Below are 15,312 nucleotides of genomic sequence, written 5' to 3'. Positions count from 1 at the left end.
GAGTGGCCCCTTGTTCTGGAAAGACTCAGTGAAGCAGTATTCGGCAAAACCAGAACGGGGAAGTGGGAAGGGGTGGGTGAGAGGACAGGGGAAGAGAAGGGGGCTTACGGGACTTTCGGGGAGTAGGGGGGCTAGAAAAGGGGAAATCATTTGAAATGTAAATGAAAAATTATATCGAATAAAAAAAACAACAAACAAAACAAACAAACAAAAATAACATGGGAAAGAAAGACGAGCACTAGTTTGTGTTCATCCCTCTCTGTCTCCTGCTTGTGGATATGATGTGACTAACTGCCTCAAGTTCCTACAACCTAAAATTTTCCTCTATAAGTGACTACACTTGGCAGTGTGAGCTAAAATAAACTTTCTTCTTTAAAAAAAAATTAATAATTAAGGGGAATTGTCCCTTTCCCTACAGCATTTAGCTGGACTTCCCAGCCCATCCTATTCAAGCTGTGACATTCATGGCTGGCAGCCTCCACCCTTCCCCTGGTGTTATCTCCAGCCCTTGTTCCTTGGGAACAATACAGCCGCTTTAACCTTAACAACCAAGGCTGCCTCAGGGCAGTCTCACCTGGATACCAGCAGAAACATGCGTGACTGGAAGCAGGCAACCTGCTGAGAAGAAGATCCATGGAATTCGCGGCCATTTGGGGGGCAGGGTTGTTTTCTAAAGATTATATATTTTGTCTAAATAATAGTAAAGTCAGTCTCTATCAGCAACTGTCATCTTGACTCATTTATCTTTCGTCCCCTTCCCGTTTATCCCCAGAATTCTCTTCCAGGTATCCAGTTCACATGTGGCCGCAGGCGGCTACAGACATCTCTTATTCAAACCACCAGACATATTACGTTTTCATTATCTTCTCCAGTGTACTGATTGTGGTGCTTCAATTCCATAGTTGCTTCAACCACTGTTTTCACTTGCTTATGATCAAGAGCTGCCTTTTAAGATGCAGCTACAAAGCGGGCTGGAGAAATGGCTCAGCGGTTAAGAGCACTGACTGCTCTTCTGAAGATCCTGAGTTCAAATTCCAGCAACCACATAGTGGCTCACAACCATCCGTAATGAGATCTGACGCCCTCTTCTGGTGTAAACAGAAGCTACAGTGTACTTACATATAATACATACATACATACATACATACATACATTCATACATACATACATACATAAATCTTTAAAAGATGCAGCTACAAAGCAGTAGCTTTTTAGTGAATACAGGTTTTTCAAGACAAAAGTTTGGACCCGGGGCAGGAAGGGCTGATTTCTATACTTTACAATGTATGGGCTACAAGCTGGAATAACAAACATCTTGCGGGCGACCCAGAGGTTGAGAGATGAATTTATCTCATAATGATTCCTAACTAGAGGTGATTCTTGTCCCTGGAGGAAACCTGGCGATGTGTGAGATGTTTTTACTTGTCACAACTGCAGGAAGAGAACTATTGCTGAGCTATAAGCAGAGACCAGTGACATTACTAAATACTCTGCAATTTATAGGCAGGTACCTCAGAATGAAGCTAGTCAGTCTGAGTGAGAATCTTACTCAGGACATGTAAATGACCCTTGTCTGAAAGTTTCTCCCATCAAAAATTGACAGCTTGGGCCAAGACAACTCCAGGTAGTGCTCAGTTGGCCCCGCCTGTGCAGATTGGATCCCCTGTAGTTGATGTAAGCCCTGCACCCTGCACCTGTGATGTCCTTTCATCAGTAGGGACTTCAGTCTCTGAGAAGCGACTGTTAAACCTGAGGCATGGATGGAGAAACAAATCCAAATAGCACAAGCTATATTTCAGGGTCCTGGCACCAAGGACTGGCCAGGCAGCTGTACAGTCACTGTAAGTCAGGGTCTAAGAGACCAGCCCCTGCTAGCTGGCCTCTTGAAGTCCCTTTACAGGAAAGATAAGGTGTTCACAGAGGTGAGAGAGTTGGCCGTTATAGATTGTTAGAAAGATAGAGTGAAAGTAAGGATGCATATTATATGAATGTATTATGCACATTATATGAATGTATGATGCACATTATATGAATGTATGATGCACATTATATGAATGTATGATGTACATTATATGAATTATGATGTACATTATATGATAGGGTCACAGACAGTTTAAATCAAATCTAGGAAACAGGAACTTATTCTTAATTACAAATAGAAACCTTAACTTGCAAGGATGTAACACAGGGCAAATAGAAACTTGGCCTTTAATTAGAATTAAGCACAGGACAGACAGGGATTTATTCCTTTACTGCAAACAGAAATCTTAACTTCTGAGGGGGACACTGTCACCCCAAGTAACATAACTTCCTTATAGTGTGCATGATTGGACAAGACATAGTTTTATTTCTTTTTTTAACAGTTTATAACTTTGCTTACAAAATAAAAGTATAAGATGGCTATTGATTGAACCATACTGAACTGTCACCTGGGTCCCTCTATACTCCCCCCCCCACCAGAATAAACAAAGAACACATAGGGATCAGAGCCCTAAAGACCTGGGTTCAAATCCTAGTTCTGCTGGTGACCTCTGGTTGATTGCCCACTTTCCTTCCCACAGATGCATATACAATTGTAAAACAATAATAAGACCTACTTTGCAGAGGTATTGGGAGAATGGGTAATCATACAAGTGCTTAGCACCCTCCTTAGTCCATAGTAGGCACCCCAAAACTTATAACCATTATATGTGAATAAATTCAACATCCTGTTGGTAAATGAAAATTTTTGTTTGAAATGAAAACTTGTCTACCAAACGCCTAACATCTCACCTGGCCGAGGCCACACAAAGCCTTTTTCCAGCCCTGTCAATCAATAAATAAGGATGAATTTCCCTGACCAACAGTTTACTTCTAAGGATTTTTATCTTTAGGTTATCAACACTTTATAAGAAAGTCGTTTAGAGAAACAGAAGTAGACAGACAGAGACACAGACAGACAGAGATAGGGAGACAGAGACAGAAACAGATAAAGACACAGAGAGACAGGTAGGGATATAGGCAGACAGAGAGACAGACAGACAGACAGAGGCAGATAAAGACAGACACAGGCAGGGATCAAGGCAGACAGAGACACACAAACAGACACAGACAGGTTATTAAATAATAAAAGACACCCCTAAAGCACACCATCAGAGCATCCATGTCTTGTAGTGACTGTGTCCACGAGCTGTCTTTGGCTCCTTGGTCCTTCCTATGGACGCAAACATTAGCAGAGCAGTTGCCATTCGGGGAAGGACCCAGGATGCTAAGGAATCAGAAAAAACGAACCCAGCTATGCCAGGCTGAGTGCGCTGTTTTTCAGGAACAGCTGCTGATACTCCCTGGGCTCACGCCAGGACCTTCCACCTTTGCTTGGACATGACAAGGCCAGTGTCCTCATGGGCACATCCTCATGCCTTTCTTGACTGGCATTCTTTCCTGGTTCCTCCTGCCATCCTCACCTTCATCCTCCCCACATGAAACTACGGAGCGAAATCATTGGCTTCCTAACATTATTGGTCCACAGTCTGCATGCTTCCTTATTTCCCACTCTATCCAGATGTTCCGTCCTCAAGGCAGAAGATCAACATTAAAAACAAACGAGTTTCCCTCCCATCCCTCGAGTCCTTTAATCCTTCCAACCTACCTCGAAACATTTTAAAGAGATTTGGAAATCCAACACTGAAATGTCCAAATTACAGTTTACTAAATACTTTGTTCCAGGGTGCGAAGTCAAATTTGAATTTTGAGTTTGAAATCAGATTTTAAAAAGAGCTGTCACACCATGGCTTCTCATGGAGACAGTGCTCCTCCCTGTGCACAGGCCTCTGTGGCTGCCCTAACTCCACACTGCCTTCCAGCGCAGGGGGCAGGAGGGGAGGACAGAATCAGTTTTATGTCTTCCCTATAATGTAAATAAAATATTCATTCCTTAAATCTCACCCTTGTGGCTTGTGGGACCTGGATTTATCAGGATGGTTCGGACAGACAGAATCGTGTTGACAGATTCTGTTAAATATCTTGTTTTACAATTTTGCTTCATGTTCGAATGGCTCATAGCTATTGTCCCCAGGGGACGGAGGGACACGGAGGGACAGGGATTGGAGTAGACTTTGGTGCTGAGCCAGGTGCACTTCGGAATGCCTTTCCTTTGAATGATTTTAAATGTCTTTTGCCCATCCACCCACTGGGGCCTCCCTCCGATGGATGTCAGACAGGACCTGGGTGTCGAGGTGAGTTATCTAAGTTGAGGAGATGTAGAAAGTGCGGCCTTGCTACGATGTTGCTGAAGAGGCAGCCCCCATGCCTCCCTCCCTTACAGTGAGCTGCTGGCTCCTGGTCGCAGCCTTTGTTGCCTTCCCTCTCTGTTGCCTTTGCCCAAGGTAGAGTTAGCTGGGCCACCTGTCTTCCCACTAATTTCTGCTCACCTCATTTGCATGTTACCAGTTCCCTGTCACCAAGGCAACCCGGAGTAGAGGCTGAGTTGTCAGGGGCACAATGATTTCTCCATCTGGCCAAGCCGCAGCAGTTCTTGCTTATGCTCACCCCGGCACTCAGACAAATACCCACCCTCCCTCCCTCCCTCCTACCCTCCCTCCTTCCTTCCCTCCATGGTTTTTGTCTCAGGGACTACATTTACTCTCCAGATTTGCCACTAATTTATTTCTGCTCGTGAAGCCTGACTTGTTTTCTTCGCCTGCTAGATTGCCCTTTCAGTCATTCTGTTACAGTTCAAAATCGTCATTAAAGGAAAAGAAAAGCTTATAAACACATGATTCGCACCAACACACCTGTTCACGGATCCCTGAATGCCAGCGTGTATGTGTGTGTGCTCTGTGAGGGCACACAAAAGCTTAAAAAACCCTGATGGTTGTTTATTTTTCTCGGCATTTCCCATTGACAGACAGACTGACAGGCAAACAGACATGCTAATTGCACAGGTCTGGTAATGGAATATAAGCTGCAGAAAGTTCCAGATGGGCAGAGCTGTTGACTTTTAGTCTCGGTTCCACCTCACAGTTGCCTGGCAACAGCCAGGTGTGCCTGACTCATTTATAAAAGGGGCTGCTCGCCCCCTCCTCTCTTTCTTACTCTCTTGCTCTAGCTCGGTCCCCTCTCTTCCCTATTCCCCTGCGCCCTCTCTGAGTGTTCATGGCCTGCCTCTACTTTCTCTCTCTCTCTCTCTCTCTCTCTCTCTCTCTCTCTCTCTCTCTCTCTCTCTCTCTTTGCCTCTACTCCCCCAACTCCCCTCCCCATGCCCTGAATAAACTTTATTCTATGCTATACAGTCCATGGCTGGTCCCTCAGGGGGAAGGGGTTCCTCAGCATGGGCCCACAGAGGCACCCCCTTCCCTCACACCTGACTACACACCCACCAAACATATTCTTTCTCTCTTTATTTTTATAAAACACAGCAAGGGCTACTTTAGTAGCTTTTGTTCTCTTGATAATTTCATCAATCATCCTTCAGCAAGCCCTGTGTATGTAAAAGCACAAAAGACAACCAGGAGCCTACTCCAATACAATCACATCAGGGTCTCTTTATTCAAGCATGCTTCTTGCTGACAGACCCTGACAAAATGGGGCAGGAAGGTGAAGCTGCCCCGAGCCCAGTGTCCCCACAAGTATCCACAGGGGCAAACAAACAAGTTAGCGAGTTTCTAGCCTGGCACACATTTGATTGGGGGCGGGGCGTTACTGAAATTTATCATCCTTTAACATAATTGGCTGGTGCTTGGAGCTAAACCAGAAACTTCTGCTTTTCTCCTGACTGGTGGTTGTTAGGAACTGAAGAGCCAGGGGCAGGCTTGTCACCTGGACCTGCAGATTTGTTGGGGAGTAACCTGGAACCTAGTGCTGGGTGCCGCCTTGTTAGCTAATTCGAGTTAGTTTAACCTTAGGACAGGCTCTCTAAGATGGAGTCTGAACCCAAAAGATCTGGTCTGTCATTTACACCCTTGATTTTTAGACCCAGAATTCAACGGGTCACGACTTTTGACATCTATATACAATTGATGCTCTTCAGGCGGCTAGTGCAGATTTGTCCAGTGAAATCAAGCTTCTGTCTTGCTCACAATCATATCCTGTCTAGCCATTCTCGTATCTGATATCATGATAAACATATTCCAGTTTTCTATGTAAAAATGTTTAGTTCATTTTAAAACTTTCTTTCGCATCCCTATGCCCCAAAATGACTTAAACCCTGTGCACTGTACTTTCAAAATATATTCAGAATCCAGGCAGTCAAATAACCTTCCTTAACCTGGGGATGATCACAGTCACACTTCCCTGGAATTGTTTCATTCATTCACTCATTCATTCATTCATTCATTCATTCATTCTCAATCTCATAATGCATTACAAATCAGCTAGTTATAATCCCTAAAGGTAAAGATTAAGCCAGCTCAAACCACTCTGGTGGATTTCCACCTCCGTCAAAGCCCAAGCCTTTGTGGACCTCTAACGGGGCTCACGCTCTAATGGTGTCTTAGCTCCCACTTTGCCTTTACATTAGTTGCTTCTTAATTGCTGTGACAATATGCCTGACAGAAACAACGCAAAGAGAAAATGTATTTGGGATCCTGGTTGCAGACAGCTCAATCCACGGATATGTGGCTCCTCGCGCCATCGTAGTGGCAGGGATGTGCCACAGAGCTCGACTGATCACGAGACGATGAGCTGTCCCCAGCCCAGGGACGTACTTCCTTTAGATAGATCCCACCTCCCGAAGTTTCCAGAACCACTAGCAGGGGACGAGGCCCCCAACATGTCCGATGCCTCTCTGCCACCACAGCCGTGGTGTGCTACTCTTTGGGCCTCTAAATTTGTTGTCTTCCTATCTGTACATTCTTTGCATGAGATATCCACATGCATGCCTGGCTCCTTTGCCTCTCATGGGCTTCCTCTAGGAAAAGAAAAAGAAAAGGAGCAAAAAGGAAAGGTTTTGAGGGGGTTGGAAGCACTGTATAACTGCCTCATAGGACACGGAGAGACCCCAGATGGACCAGACACACAGTGGCTGAGATCGTAATCTAGAAGAGACAGAATCAAGAGGTGAGCAGTTGTCCTTGGTAGATTCTATCTCTAAGGTCAAGAAGGGTCCAGATGACATAACCTCAGACGGTCTTTTCCTGCCCAGATGAGGAAGGTAGACAAGCCCTGACCACGTGGCCCCTCCGGAGATCTATGTTCATGTGGGAAGATTGTCTTTTACTAGGTCAGAACTGTAGAGAATTAGTCAAGAAAACCACAGCCCCAGAAAGTAGTGGTGGAAAAGGTTAGGCCAAGCACTGGAATGCTGAAAGACTCTGGAGGACTTGAAATGCTTTCCCAAAGTCGTGTTTAAAGGGCGGGACAGAAAGCCCTTTCTAAAGTGGAGGAGGTGTCTGTGAAGTATCGATTGGTTTACAGAATTCTTCTGGCTTATAAGAAAGTTATTCCAGAGAGCAATCCAAATCTTTATTCTCTTGGTTCTCATAATTCTCTGAATATTCCGGAATTGAAACCAGCCAAAAGGGCAGCGTTTCTATTCAAATATTTATCTTAGCTGAGAGTCTTTAACTGGGATCACCCGAGGCCCTTTCTAATTGTATGTCATAACTGGTTTTTGTAAAACAATGAGCCGGTTGAAAGGGAACATCTAAATTCTCCAAGATGCTCTTTGATATTAGCAAGATTTTCACTCATGAGTTCATGTGGAGAGACGGCTTGTGCATACATTCTGTCACACGCCTGTAACGCTGGCATGTGGACATATCACCTGCATGTCAGATGATACCAGGGTCCATATTACAAGCTACATAATTTAACTCTATAGATTGACTAACTTTTTTTTAACCTAGATGAGCTTATCTGAAACAGTATTGTAGTGTTCTTGTTTGATACTCGTGAATGTGTGCACGTGTGTTATGTCAAAGAAGAGCCAGTAGACGTTGTAAGGTGAGACAGTTGAGGGCAGAACCCTGAGTTACCTGATCTTGCCTGTCCTCACCAGCTATTGGCTGACTGTGACACAGGCTAAGCTGTGTTTAACCTCCACCTATGGGTCACGACTCCTTTCGGAGTTGCATAGCAGATATTTACATTACAACGCATAACAGTAGCAAAATTACAGTTATGAAGTAGCAATGAAAGAACTTTATGGTTGTGGGGGGGGGGAGAAGGAGGGCATCACTTCAACAGGAGGAACTGCTTTAAAGGGTCACAGCAGTAGGAAGGTCAAGAACCACGGGTCTCTACTGACCCTACTACTCTTGGTCTTTACTGTTTTACTTGCTTAGCCTTGGGGTTACAGTGCTCTCTGTAAACAGCAGAGGGATTATGCCCTATAGAGAATGTATATGCTTCAGGTAGCATACAGAATACTGGGTTTCACTGTGATGTTTTCATGCATGCAAACCACTCCCATTGCATACATTGTGTCTCCCTCCTGTCTCCACGGGGCTTCTGGATCTTGCAATCCTAATAAGCCCGTATAAAAGACAGGCAATCCAGATGCTTTAATGATAAGCCATATACCTCGTTGGACAGATCTAGGGCTATTCTGACTTAATGCCCAGCTCTAAGGGCCCTTGGTACTTGCTCTTTCTCCTGGCCATGCAGTTCTGGTCAGTGGTGGCTTCCTCCTCCTTCATCTTCTTCCTCTTTCCCTCTCCCACTCCCCCCTCCCTTTTCTCCTCCCCTCCCCTCCCTGTCCCCTTTCTTTCCCTTTCCCTCCCCCTCCCCTCCCTCTCTCCTCTTTCTTCCTCTCCCCTCCCCTCCCTCCCCCTCCTTCTACCTCCCCCCTTTCCCTTCTCCTCTCCCCCTTCCTCTCTCCTCTCTGTCCCCTCCCTTTCCCTCTCCTTCCCCCTCCCCTCCCCTCCCCGACCCTCTCTCTCCTACCCCTGTCTGCTCCCTGCACACTCGAGCTTCCAGCCCCACCTTTTCCCTCCGTGGCCCAATCACAGACTCTAAACTTTTACTTGTCCCTTCCCCCACAGCATTTAGCTGGACTTCTCAGCCCATCCTATTCAAGCTGTGACATTTCTGGCTGGCAGCGCCCGACATTCCTGGCCAGCAGTCTCCACCCTTTCCCTGGTGTTATCTCCAGCCCTTGTTCCGTTGGGAACAATACAGCTGCTTTTACCTTAACAACCAAGGCTGCGTCAGGGCAGTCTCACCTGGAGACCAGCAGAAAACCTGCATGACTGGAAGCAGGCAACCCGCTGAGAAGAAGATCCAAGGAATTCGTGACCATTTGGGGGGCAGGGTGGTTCTCTAAAGACTATATATATTGGCTAAATAATAGTAAAGTCAGTCTCTATCGGCAACTGTCATCTTGACTCATTTCTCTTTCGTCCCCTTCCGGTTTATCCCCAGAATTCTCTTCCAGGTATCTAGTTCACATGTGGCCGTGGGCGGCTACATCCCCTCCCCCTCCCCCTCCCTCTCTCTCCTACCCTTCTCTGCTCCCTGCACACTCGAGATTCCAGCCCCACCTTTCCCCTCCGTGGCCCAATCACAGACTCTAAACTTTTACTGATCAGTTAAGATGGGGAGACAGTTCACATGGCACTGTGAGTATGTGATGGTCTCCTCTTGGGGGCTGGAGGCACAAGCACCTCTTGAGAACCAGTATTAGCATTAGAATACAAGCAGCCTTAGGCCGGCCCACTGGACCACAGTCTCCCTTCTGCTCTAATGTCACGTGTAAATCTAGATTATTACAGTGAATGTAATATCTTGTCCCTCTTCCTCCATCACGCTCTGAACATGAGAGTTCTCCTTCCCTTCCCTTTAAGCTTTATCCTTCCGCCATCTTGGTCTATGTATCTTTAATTTGTTTTTCTTTTTTCTAATTTGTAAATAAATTTGAAGTTAGCATGTAAAATACTGGGCTTCAAGATGGCATTTTCACAATCATTAATTCTACGTGACTCTCGTTCCCATATAATCATATTGAAATCAGAATCCGCATATGGTACTTGTGGTCGTTGTCTTTACGAGCCTGGCTTATTTCGCTATTAATTTTTGCATGCTGATTTTATTTCTATTGTGGGTTTTTGTTCGGTTTTGATCTTTGAGACCCAGACTTGGGTAGCCCAAGATGGCCACAAGCTTGCTCTGTGACAAGGAAAACTTTGAACTCTGAATCCCCTGTCCGCTTCTTCACTGGGGTGGGTACAGATGTGCTAACTCACATACCTGGCTCTGCAGGCTGAGAATCCAACTCAGGGATTCTTGGCACCATACATCCACTCCACTGTCCAGCCCAAGTTCCCAGCCCTTGTGTGTTCGCTCTGTATCCTGAAACTTGGCTGAAAGAGTTTGTCAGACCTGAGAGTTTTCTGGTGGATTCTTTAGGAACGTTTAAGTATAGGAACATGACATGTGCATAAGACTGCTTCGGCCTTCTCTATTTGCGTGTATTCTTTTTTCTTCTGCATTACTATCTCACACAACTTCCAGTACTGTACTGAATAAGAATGGAGAGAGTAGGCATCCTATAAACATTTCCACAGTCAATATAATGTTGGCTATAGAGTACTCATATATATATATATGTATATATACACATATACATATATATACACACATACACACATATATGTATGTATATGTATAGTACTCATATATATATACACACATATACATATATATACACACATACACACATATATGTATGTATATGTATATATATATATCTTATATATAACACACATACATATATACATACACACACATATATATCTTATATATAATGCACATACATATATACATACATACACACACATATATATGTCTTGATGTTCTCTGACTTCCATTTACTAGACCAGGGGGAACCCTATGGAGCACCATCCCCGGGACCAGCTCACTTGATGTACACAGTCTGTAGCTTCAATGACTAGGAATAAAACCACGGATCACTTTGTACCAGGTTGAAGAGGGTAGCTTAAGGTGATCACCCAAATTCTAAGGTCAAGGTGCATCACTAAAGTGTAACAATGTGTATTTCTCTAGGTCTTCCCTGCTCGGTCCTCTGATAGCCTCCTCTGTCTCTGCTCTCCTGGTCTTACTAAGATTTTATTGTAAACCTTGCATAATGTTTTTTAAAGATTTATTTATTTTTATTTATTTACTATATGTAAGTACACTGTAGCTGTCTTCAGACACCCCAGAAGAGGGCATAAGATCTCATTACGCATGGTTGTGAGCCACCATGTGGCTGCTGGAATTTGAACTCAGGACCTTCGGAAGAACACTGAGCCATCTCTCCAGCCCCACATAATTTTTTTTAAATGTTTTCCTTATTTAAGAAATGTCTTCCTTACTTAAGTCATGTCTTTCTAGAAACAGTTCTGTAAGGAACATCTGGAGGACATATGGGGAAGCAAATACTGCTGTAATCAAAATTACTTCTGGCCTCTGATTTTAACTATTTGGCTTGGCTTGGTTTGGCTTGAGAATCGAGTTCCCTCCTCTGGCTACACGAGTCTTTGCTGCCCAGGGCTTAGTGAATCAGCCCTCAAGGCCCCATATAAATCCAGATCATCATCAGAGTTAGGTTTTGAGGGTCTGGCTCTGGAAACATTTCAGTCAGGAAAGAAGCACACATGACTAATGACTTTTGATGTTATATTTAGCCATGGATGTTTGGTTAATATTTCAAAAAGCATTTTCTAATACTTCTGAAATATTGTAGTTGTAAAAATCATTAAAAACTGCTTCTTTAGAGGTGACATCTTTGGAGGTCCTCATCCTTCCTAAGCTGGTCTAGCCTCAGCTAATGTGTCTTATGAAAATTCCCCTGAATCAAGTGATAGAGCTTAGCCTAAGCTAGATACCTGGCCTGAAGACCTATTCAACTTTTCCTGGTTAAACTTCTCTTATATTGGTCTATAGTTGAAGGTGGCAGATGACACAGAACCCTTTCATCATCTCTGTCCGTCTGTGTGGATGTGGCTGGAGTTAAGCTTCAGGCGACATGGACTCTTCAAACATTGAGTCCAGTGGATGATCTAAGGAATCAAAGAAGATGTAAGAGAGATACAGAGAGAGGTCTGAGGAGCACCAATGACCTAAAATTTCAGTCATCCTTTAAGCTGAAGTACACTCTGTACTGTTAGGAAGTTGTAGCACATCATCTTTCATGATTGGGAAGCCTGCTTTTGTACGCAAAAAAAAAAAAAAAAAAAAAAAAAAAAAAAGCACGCCCAATAAAATTAAGTTTATTTTCTGAGCAAGGGTACTCACCAGGTGCTCAGAAACCAGAAAGAACACACCCTGTAGTGACTTCAAAGACTTTCTTGCTGGACTTCGGTTTTCTGGGAACCAACGCAGTCATAGGATTCTGGCCAACAAAAGAAGTTGTTCTCAGAATCATAGATGTTCGTTCCTGGTGAATTTTCACACAAGGCATCGGAACCATGTTTTTCTTTTAATTAGAAAAGCAATTTCATGATAAAATAAAACACTTGAAAGTGTATAGTAGTGTACAGAAGACGGCAAAAGCACTAGACAAAAAGACTAGCTCACGGCCTCATCAGCTAGTGAGAGCCCCTCTCAGTGCCGGTTCATTTTATTTTAGCTCTTTGTGGTCTAAGCTGAAACACAGGGTTCTGTCTTTTGACAGCTCAGAAACAAATCTGTCTTATATTGATGACTTGTTAAAACATTAATCTGAGGTGTTTTCTCTTACTTAAAGGCAGGTGTATGAAATAATGACACATCTTAAAAGCATCAATCACAGATTAGAAGAATACAGAACAGAACCAACCGCAGGTGTCTGCAGAGCTCAGATTATATTTGAGAGGCTCTACTGTGGCTCTCTTACTGCTACATTGTATTCAAAGAAAAACAACTTAGTAACCAAGAACAAGCAAGTTCTTCATTCCACAGTCTCTGCTGATATATTTAGAACTCAATCTCTTAAACCCTTCTCCATCCCGTGCCTTCAAACCTTGTCCTCATGCCACCTCCCCCACCCCCAAATCTGCTTTTTCCCCAACTGGATAAACTTCCCAAATCACCCTTTCTTGGGCACTATCATCCTAAAATTATGAGTTTTGAGAGTGAAATTTAAAACTGACACCTTGCCGGGGCGGTGGTGGCGTATGCCTTTAATCCCAGCACGTGGGAGGCAGAGGCAGGTGAATTTCTGAGTTCGAGGCCAGACTGGTCTACAGAGTGAGTTCCAGGACAGCCAGGGCTATATAGAGAAACCCTGTCTTGAAAAACCAGAGAGAGAGAGAGAGAGAGAGAGAGAGAGAGAGAGAGAGAGAGAGAGAGAGAGAGAGAGAAGAAGAAGAAGAAGAAGGAGGAGGAGGAGGAGGAGGAGGAGGAGGAGGAGGAGGAGGGGGGGGAAGGAGGAGGAGGAGGGGGAAGGAGGAAGAGGAGGGGGAAGGAGGAGGAGGAGGAGGAGAGAAGAGAAGAGAAGAAAGAAGAAAGAAAAAAGAAAAAAGAAAATGAACACCTTGCCAGGTGCAGCATCCCAACAATCATTTCACTTTCACTGTTTCCCAATCTGACTCATGCCTTGCACTGTCTAAGTGCTTTCTGAGAGCACCATCTTTGGTACAATATAGACAATGAGCTTCAAAGTGCTTGCTAACACTAGCAAGATGCTCTCAGTCATGTGAGGGTTAAATACTCGCGGTTGTTGTCTTTTAGGGGTGGGTCTTGGAGAAGTCAGAAGAACTGCCAGAGAGAAAGGGACAAAGCGGGAGCTGGAGTTGTGGCTTAGTGGTTAAGAACCCTTGCTACTCTTGCAGAAGACCCAGGTTCGGATCCCAGCACTGACACTGTACCGTACAGTTCACAGCTGTCTCTAACCCCAATTCTAGGGGTTCAGCATCCTCTGCCGGCCTCTGTGGTACCAGGCGTGCATGTGGCTCACAGTCATAAAGGCAGACAAATGCTCATACACAGACATATCTTTAAAGACAAAGGACAAAGCAGAAAGAATAAACCAAAAACAAACAACCTAAAAGCCAAAAGCAGCCAAATGTACTGCTTTTCTGTTTTGAGCGCTAGTCAGAGCTGGCAGAGTCTCCCTCCTCCTATAAAGGGTCTGTTACCACACAAGGACTTCATTCTTTTACAATGGAAATTACAAGAGTTCCCAACTAATTACCTACAAACCTAAATGTTAATTTGGTAGAAAACAGGGACCCTATCCCTTACTCTTGTTCTTCAAATTACAGTAATCAGACAGAATCCTCCAGGCACTTTCCTTCCCATCTCTCCCTCCCCTCTGTCTTCTATAGAAATGTTACTTGGGAGAGGCACAATAGCCAGAGGTGGCAAGGGGGATGTTTAATGCCAACAAAAACACCAGCCACATCACCAGCCCAACTTAACTCCAAACAGCCACAAAAAAAGGGAGTCAGCAGGGAGGAGAGGCACCCCCTACCCCAGCACAGTAAGTAATAATAGACTCCCCTTAATTTTTGCTCAAGTTCTCCCCGTCTACCCCTCTGAGCACCAGGAGGCTAGTACTCAGCCTTGCATGGTGTGACACCCTTTCTAAAGACACAAGCAGCAAGAATGGAGCTTCTAGGAAAAAAATCTCTCAAGTCTAGGTTTGTGCTAAGCATGATTCATCTGCAAAGCCAATGTTCTTCAAGCAAAGTGAACGCCTTTTCTGTGGTGGTGTTGTGAATGTTGTGGTAGTTACTCAGATGTAATAGAATTTGATTGTGCATGGGGGTTGAATACTTTTTAAGTGAATAATTATTATCCCCCTCAAAAGGATGGTATAGATCTCTCCATCCTAACTGGTACCCGAGAAGGCTAAGAAAAACACTTGAAAGGCAGAGCTTTAGTCATGATGAACTGAGAGAAAGATAACTCTCAAATAAGGCTCCACTAACCTACCATCATCAGCCTAATCCCCCTGTTAGAGAAGAGATCAGACCCACAGCGATACACTTACTCCAACAATGAGGATCTGAGACAATAATTTTCTCTGTAAACTGCTCCACGCTTCACAAACAGAGCAGGGATAGGGCCCCGTTACTGTTACTAATTGTTAATTATTACAGGTGAGTGATAAACCGTTGGACTCCTCTTTATATAGGACTAGTTACTTCTTACCAACAAAAAGGGATGACCCATTAACACTGTCACCTGAAATAACCCTGTGGCTTCTCCTTCCTCACAGGCAGAATTATGCACAAAGTATAAATGTTGTTTTCCTCCCAGCCCTCACAGAAGTGATCCTGGCAGATTGGATCCTAGATGATAACAGAACAACTGTTTTTGAGTACGGGGAGGCATGCGGGGGGTGTGTCCATGTAAGACCCTGCCCCTCCCAGTATCGATGTGGCTCAGTCCCAAGATTGATCTAGGTCA

This window comes from Apodemus sylvaticus, chromosome 19 (genome assembly GCF_947179515.1).
Source record: "Apodemus sylvaticus chromosome 19, mApoSyl1.1, whole genome shotgun sequence".
Taxonomy (NCBI): Eukaryota; Metazoa; Chordata; class Mammalia; order Rodentia; family Muridae; genus Apodemus; species Apodemus sylvaticus.
Note: the sequence above shows the minus strand (reverse complement) of the source record.